This window comes from Danio rerio, chromosome 5 (assembly GCF_052040795.2).
Source record: "Danio rerio strain M-AB ecotype USA chromosome 5, GRCz13ab, whole genome shotgun sequence".
Lineage (NCBI taxonomy): Eukaryota > Metazoa > Chordata > Actinopteri > Cypriniformes > Danionidae > Danio > Danio rerio.
In genome coordinates this window covers 75,274,181-75,281,975 of record NC_141025.1, presented here as the reverse complement: position 1 = coordinate 75,281,975, position 7,795 = coordinate 75,274,181, and the positions used below count along the sequence as shown (strand labels likewise).

Sequence of the window (7,795 nt, the reverse complement as noted above, 5' to 3'; positions counted from 1 at the left end):
ATTTAATCGTAAACATTTTACTAATGCCATCACTAGTCATTTTAATTATGTGGTTTAACTGTTGAATATTTGGTAGTGTTTGTAATAATAAACACCTAAAGCAACCAAATCACCATGGTGTGCCACTCCAAATTTAAAGGGATCAGTATTTATTTACACGCACACACACACACACACACACACACACATATATATATGTATATATATATATATATATATATATATATATATATATATATATATATTCATTCATTCGTTTTCTTTTCGGCTTAGTCCCTTTGTTAATCTGTGAATGAACTGCCAATTTATCCAGCATATGTATTACGCAGCCCTTCCAGCTGCAACCTTTCACTGGGAAACATTCATACACACTTAATCACAGATACACTACGGACAATTTTAGTTTACCCAATTCACTTATAGCCCACGTGTTTGGACTGTGGGGGACACATGTTCTCCCTGCGTTCGCTTGGGTTTCCTCCGGGTGCTCCGGTTTCCCCCACAGTCCAAAGACATGCGTACAGGTGAATTGGGCAGGCTAAATTGCCCGTAGTGTATGAGTGTGTGTGTGTGTGTGTGTGTGTGTGTGTGTGTGTGTGTGTGTGGATGATTCCTAGAGATGGGTTGCGGCTGGAAAGGCATCCGCTGCGTAAAAATGTGGTGGATGAGTTGGCGGTTCATTCCGCTGTGTCGACCCCGGATTAATAAAGGGACTAAGCTGAAAAGAAAACAAATGAATGAATGAAATAGTCCATTTTCACACCTCCTGACAACCAGATGGTGCTGTTATAAGATCATAACACACACACACACACACACGCACAAACACACACAAACACACACACACACACATCAAGTTTGGTCTTCTAATGATGCATTGCAGAGATACAGCCTCATCTACTTCGGTGAGTCTAATTTGTCATTCCATTAAGGGTGTTTTGTCTAATCAATAATTGTTTAAAGATGTGAAAATTAAAAGATATGGAAGAAAACAAAAACAGGTTGTTAGAAAAAAAAACTAAATGCTTAAAACAATTTCATGACAGAACAGTGAAGGTGCCTAATAGTTTTGAGAAATCAGGAGAAAGGAATTTAGAATATTTTCTCGCTATTTTAAAGGTCCTGTGAAATAAAAAAAAGTTTATTTTTAACCCAAGCCAACACGGGAGAACATCCAAGCTCCACACAGAAATGCCTACTGACCCAGCCGGGACTCGAACCAGCAACTTTCTTGCTGTGAGGCAACAGTGCTAACCACTGAGCCGCCTGTGCCACCAAAAATCGAATTAATTAAACTAGAAAGTCAAATATTATGATCTAATTTATAAAGGAATGCATTTCTTTACTCATTACTTAGAAAAGTAATATTGTGTTACTTGTCATGTATTACCTTTAACACTGTGAATAGCAGCTCAATAACGGTTTAATTCAATTTTGCCGTACATTTGAATCACTGAATCAATCGATTTATAAAATGAAAGAAAGACTTAAAAGAGTTTGAACAGCAGAGCTTGAAAGGATCTGTGAGCTCTTGAACATGTGGGTCCGCTTCTGTGCGCTCATCTGTGCTTAACTGGAGTTGACACAGTTTGACCCACACCATAACACTTCACTGACTCTCTTTATACCGCTCTCTTGATACTCTTAAAAACCTACAAAAATAAATTAATTAATAAATGAACAAACATATACAATTTGAGATTTCTCATAATCCACCTAATAATAATAATAATAGTAATTCCCTTTTATTTTGTCCTATATTTTAGCATATATTTTGCAAAACATCACACACTTTAGTTTTTAATATATTGCTAAACGGACCAGTACTACAGTCAAAAAAATAATGTTTGTTTGTTCAAATTATACATTTCATTTAATTCCTGAGTTTTTGAGGGAAAACTTATGTGTTTTATGTTCAATCCATCTAAATTTGTAAAAACTAGTAAGTTACCTTAATTACTTCATGTTGTCCCAAAACAAATCGATTAAATCCAGAAGCATTTTTCACAGTGTACTTTGATAATCTGTATGTTTTTAAATTACAAATAAAGAAAATACAATTAAGGCAACTTGTTGGCTTAGTGGTTATTACTGTCACCTTACAGCAGGAAGAAGGTCACTGGTTTGAGTCCCAGCTGGGCCAGTTGGCATTTCTCTGTGGAGTTTGCATGTTCTCCTCGTGTTGGCGTGGGTTTCCTCTAGGTGCTTGGGTTTCCCCCACAGTCCAAACACTTGCGCTATAGGTGAATAGAATAAACTAAAATGGCCGTAGGGCATGTGTGTGTATCAGTGTTTCCCAGTGATGAGTTGCAGCTGGAAGGGCATTCGCTGTGTAAAAAATATGCTGGATAAGTTGGCGGTTCAGTCCGCTGTGTCGACCCCTGATGAATAAAGCGACTAAGCCGAAGGAAAAGGAATGAATGAGTGAACAAAATAAAAATAAAAAAACAATATTCGCAGCTTTAGGCAAAATTATTAGCTGAAAACTACTTATTTTTGACCCTCTAATCCCTCTGGTATTCCAATGATCCTCAGATTTTGCCTCGCAAGCGGTTCTCTAAATCATCCACTTTGAGTTTAAGGGAGTCTGTTTCTTTTTTTAATGCGTTGCACAGTGCCTCGATCATTGTCAAGCGGCTGTCCGAGTCATTAAGTGCAGTTTCAATAACCACGATCTTCTGAGCTTGTAGTGAAAGGGTTGATTGCAGCGTGGACACGGCAGAACAAAACGCGGATAAGAATTCAGTTCGGAATGTTGACACTTCTGTGCGAACACAAGGCATGCCGGAAGTCTCCCGAATAATTATTTATTAACAAATTTAAATACCATCAAAATAATTATTAGTCCCCTTAAAAAAAAACTAATTCTGATTGGCTCCAGAACAAACCAAAGTTGTCCAAAGACTTGACAAATTAATTTAATTCACCAAGTTTTGTCTTTAAATTGCACTTTAAACTTAATACTTTAAGCTTAGTCAAATAGAAATGGTTATAAAAGGAACAAACTTGTTGAATGGGGGGGGTGAATATAAAGTACAGCTAATCAGTCCGTGATGAGTGACCAGTTGTGAGTGTGTAATCAGAGGAAATGAGGAACTGGTGTGCATGAGGTGCATGATGTTAATTGTAGTCCAGTTCAGTGACTGATCTGTAGATCTCCAGTGATCTGTAAGAACTAGATTTCTGGTGATCGTAACAATACTAGTATCATGAAAAATAAATAGTAAAGCGAAAAATAAAAACATGAATCACTTAAAGTACTTAACACTGTAAAAATTTCCATAAATTAGCAGTTTTCCGTATTTTGTGATTCATGATTTTATTTCAACCCAGGCTCATTCTGAAAACGTAGGCCAGCGGACTTTTCTGGAGACCGCGAAATACATCCCGGGAGGTACGTATTTGTGCAGTTTTTGTTTTCACGAATCCGCAAGAGGCCGCTGTGTTTTTCATATCTCGAACGTCTCTCGCGAGTGCTGTTCGTGCCCGCACTGTTCTCGCGTAAACCCACAAGAGGCAGCTGTCTGACTGACCGAATGGTTGACCCACCCTCCTCTTTCCCTAAACCCAACCAGTTTTACAGATTGACCCGCCCGCCCGCTCATTTCCCTAAACCCGAGCAACAATTTAGAAAAGCTGTCTAGAAAAAGAAAAGCTCTCGTCTGTTTTTTTTTTTTTTTATCACTTTTTCGAATTTCACCACGTTCTCGCCCTGTTATGAACTCGTTCGCTTTATTTTTTGGATTCTGTTTTTGTCTTACCTGATTTCTGGAACCGCTCTTCCCTGGACTTCTTTGTCAACTTCTCCACTCTGCATCTGAAGTCCGCCGACGCACAGGATGAGCTGACCGGACAAACTGATTGTGGCAGGAAAGCCCTCCACACGGAGGTAATCGGTCAGCCGGCAAGCATGAAAGGGAAAGGCGTCACACCGCCCCGTAGCGTTCGCTTAAAAAAAGGAAATGCAGCCATACGTACCTCCTGGGACATATTTCGCGTTCTCTAGAAACGTCCACGGGACTAGGTTTTCAGAATGAGCTTGGGTTGTTTTATTTATTTATGAGTTTTAATTGCATTATGGGACTTTAATCTTTCTTCCAACAACTTTTAACCTAGAAAAGTTTAACAAAAAGTAAAAAAAGTGAAAGTGACTTTTATGAGCATTTTTAACAGTTTAAAGTGATATATTGTCTGGGTTGGTGTTGTATATTGCGCCACAAAAACATTGAAATAAACGATCATTTTACAGACTTTTTTCTCTCTCTACATTATTTCTTATAAATTATATCATTAATTTAAACTACTAAAATGTCAATAAAAGTCACTTTGTTTAACTGTAGAGTTGAATTGTCAACATCAAAAGTCGACAGAGCAGAGATCAAGGTCCCATAATGCAATTCACAATCGTAAATAAATGGAAAGTGTTAATTAACAGATATTTTTGCAGTGCAGTGAAATATTATGTACTTCTATCATGGCAAAGACAAAAGAAATAATTATTAGAATTATCATTTAGAAATAGAAAGTTAAATATTATCACGCTCCATTAAAAATCACTTGTTTAATGTTTATTAATAATTAAAAAAAAAAGATTTAAAATGGAATGGTTTTGCCTTCATCTGCTATTTACTTAGTTGTTAAGTGTATTTTTTGGATTGCATTTTTTGGAAAAGGATCTCCCTTAATACCCCCAAGCTCTCTTTTTATATACTTACCCCTAAAAAGCAGACAAAAACTCTGTAAAGGCTTTCTAATATGTGTTTTAGACATTGTGGGAAAGGCAGCATGGGCTGACCCTATGGCTCGGGCATTAGCTGCATTGAAACAGTAAATCTAGAGATTTTACAGTCAGCTGAGCAGCAATAGATTAATTTGTTTAACGCTGATGGCTACAAAGAGCCTCTAATCTTTTGCTGTTCTCAATGGCTTTAACCTTCGTGTCAGAGAGAAGCGGCTGCGTTTCTATGGCTCCGTTTCTCCCAGAATTCCTCTGTCACCTGCCCCAGTCTGCAGGTGCAGAAAAAGACCCGTCCCATCGGGGGAAAAACGGGCCACAGGAAATGCAAAAAGAGGCTGAGGTCACAGGCCAAGGCGGAGGCGCTTGTTATGTTGCCATCAACAAGGTTTGAGTTTCAAAGAGCAGGCAGGACGCGAGAGAAAGAGTCTGAATGCTTTTAAAAGAGCACTTTTTCTTCTTGTTTTGTGGGGGTTGGGGGATTGCATCATGTGGAACTCTGTACAACTCTCTATATGTACGTATAGGAGATATATACACAGTTGAGGGCACAACTATTAGCCCTCATACGCAATGTTTATTCTTTTTCAAGTATTTCTCATGTCATATTTATTGGTATTTATTTTTTTTTCAATATTTTCTACATTTAAACTTATTTTATTGCATAGTTGTCAGTGCCAATGGTGTAGTGGTTAGTGCGTCAACACATTCACTCACGATGTTCACGGTGACCCGACTTCAATTCTAGCCTGGACGTCCTATGCTGATCCTTTCCCTCTCTCTGCTCCCCACACTTTCGTCAATACTCCGTACTGTTCTGTCCATTTAAGGTGAAAACCCCAAAAAATATTAATAAAAAAAAACATATTGATAAAAATTGCAAAAACACAGCAAAATTATGAAAGCTGTAAAATAAATCTGCATACTTCAAAGTATTAACAAAAAAAATGTATATCAATAATACTGAAATTCATGCATTCATTTTCCTTTTAGCTTAGTTTCTTTATTCATCAGAGGTAGCCACAGCGGAATGAACCGCCAACTTATCCAGCATATGTTTTACTCAGGCAGCATGGTGGCGCAGTGGGCAGCACAATCGCCTCACACCAAGAAGGTCACTGGTTTGGGCGCCAGCTGGACTTCTGTTTTTGTCTTGCTTTCTGGTTCTCTTTGTTTTACTTGCTTTCTGGAATTGTTCTTCGCAGAACTTCGGTATTGTGGGCAACGCCTCTCTGAATCTCAAGTCTGCCGACGTACGTGGCGAGCTACTGAGCAAGACCAGAAAGGCCACCCATACAAAGGTAAGCGATCAGCTGGTAGCGCGAAAAGTAGCAGCATCAAACCACCCTGTAGCGTTTCTTTTACGACGAAATGCAGCCATACGTACTTCTGGTTAGATAATTCAAGATCTCCAGAAATATATACATTTTCAGAATGAGCTTATGTTGACATAAATGGTGATTTAGTTCGAAAAAAAGCTCCCAAAACAGCCGTATTTATTTATTATTTAATTTTTTTTATTTGAACTTATTTTATTGAAATCATGACAAAGTGAAATCAAATAAACGTAAGGTATAATAAAATATTTTAAAAACAACTGAAACTTAAATGCATATATAAATAGTTTTGAAACATATTTGCCAATGGTGCAGTGGTTAGCGCGTCGTCACATTCACTCACGATGTTCATGGTGACCCGAGTTCGATTCCTGCCTCGAGGTCTTACGCCGATTCTTCCCTTCTCTCTGCTCCCCACACTTTTGTCAATACTCTCCATTAAATACTGTCCGTTAAAGATGAAAACCCTAAAATAATAAAAAGTAAAAAAATTGTTAATAAAAATGGCAAAAACACAGCAAAATTATTAAAGCTGTAAAATAAATCTGGAAACTTCAAAGTATAAACAAAAAATGAATATCAATAATACTGGAATTCATGCATTAATTGTGCTTCAGCTTAGTTTCTTTATTCATCAGAGGTGGCCACAGCGGAATGAACCACCAGCTTATGTGTTTCACAGCGGATGCCCTGTCAGCTGCAACCCAGTACTGGGAAAACATCCATACACACTCACACTTATACACTATGGCCAATTTAGTTTATTCAATAGCACATGTGTTTGGACTGGGGGGGAAACTGGAGCACCCAGAGGAAACTCACACCAACACTGGGAGAACATGCAAACTCCACATAGAAATGCTAACTGATCCAGTTGAGACTCGAACCTGCGACCTTCTTGCTGTGAGGTGACAGTGCTAACCACTGAGCCACCATTTCATCATAATCCTAAAATTCATTCATTCATTCATTTTCTTTTCGGCTTCGTTCCTTTATTAATCAGGGGTCACCACAGCGGAATGAACCGCCAACTTACCCAGCATATGTTTTACTCAGCGGATGCCCTTCCAGCAGCAAAACAGCTCTGGGAATAATACTAGAGTAACACTGGTAAATATTACTGGTAATTTTATCATCATGTTTTCCCCCCTGATTGTTTTTTTAAGTGTTTTATTTCTACATTGTACAACACTTTACAAACAGATACCAAATAAAAAAGCAGTATTTTTAAACTAGTTATTTAGATACCGCAATGAGACCGGATTTAACAATGCCGCCTTTTAACGCAGAGCTAAAGTGCATAATGATGGACCTCCAGTCTATTCAGCGAATGAGACTTTAGATTGGGGAAGCGGCGAGGGCGCGAACTGCAAATGTTTGGAGAAAGAACTTTGTCAAAAAAAGTGGCGTCTGTGAGCAGCAGGTGGATAATTGTACACGCTTGACTGCGCCCACAGAAAGATGCGCTCCAGAATGAGCATTCATCAACACGACCGGGAAGCTTCCTAATTAGCACACGGACAGCAGTTCATCTAGCAGACACCCTGCATAGTGGCACACCTTCCACACAAAGGGAATGTTGCCATACACAAGTTACAGGCGGGGAATCAGCGTCTTCTTTTGGGAGCTGTATATGTGTCTGTGGCTTTGTTTGCTGCTTGTGCAGCTCGTCTTTTAACAGTACTTTGAGTGACATGTCTAAAGAGATTGTGTGAGGGTGATC

General features: G+C 38.6%; 2 long non-coding RNA genes across 2 annotated transcripts in view; one reads left to right on the top strand and one right to left on the bottom strand.

Moving 5' to 3' along the window:
- The window catches only part of LOC147844516 (uncharacterized), a 41,767-nt gene that overhangs the window by 1,228 nt on the left and 32,744 nt on the right, over positions 1 to 7,795 (top strand). The window contains exon 2 of the long non-coding RNA XR_015492138.1: positions 5,941 to 6,036. This is a non-coding gene — a long non-coding RNA (uncharacterized LOC147844516). The remainder of the gene's footprint in view (positions 1 to 5,940; positions 6,037 to 7,795) is intronic.
- The window catches only part of LOC147844515 (uncharacterized), a 63,134-nt gene continuing 60,791 nt past the window's right edge, over positions 5,453 to 7,795 (bottom strand). The window contains exons 3-4 of the long non-coding RNA XR_015492085.1: positions 6,416 to 6,539; positions 5,453 to 5,552 (exon numbers count right to left, since the gene is read on the bottom strand). This is a non-coding gene — a long non-coding RNA (uncharacterized LOC147844515). The remainder of the gene's footprint in view (positions 5,553 to 6,415; positions 6,540 to 7,795) is intronic.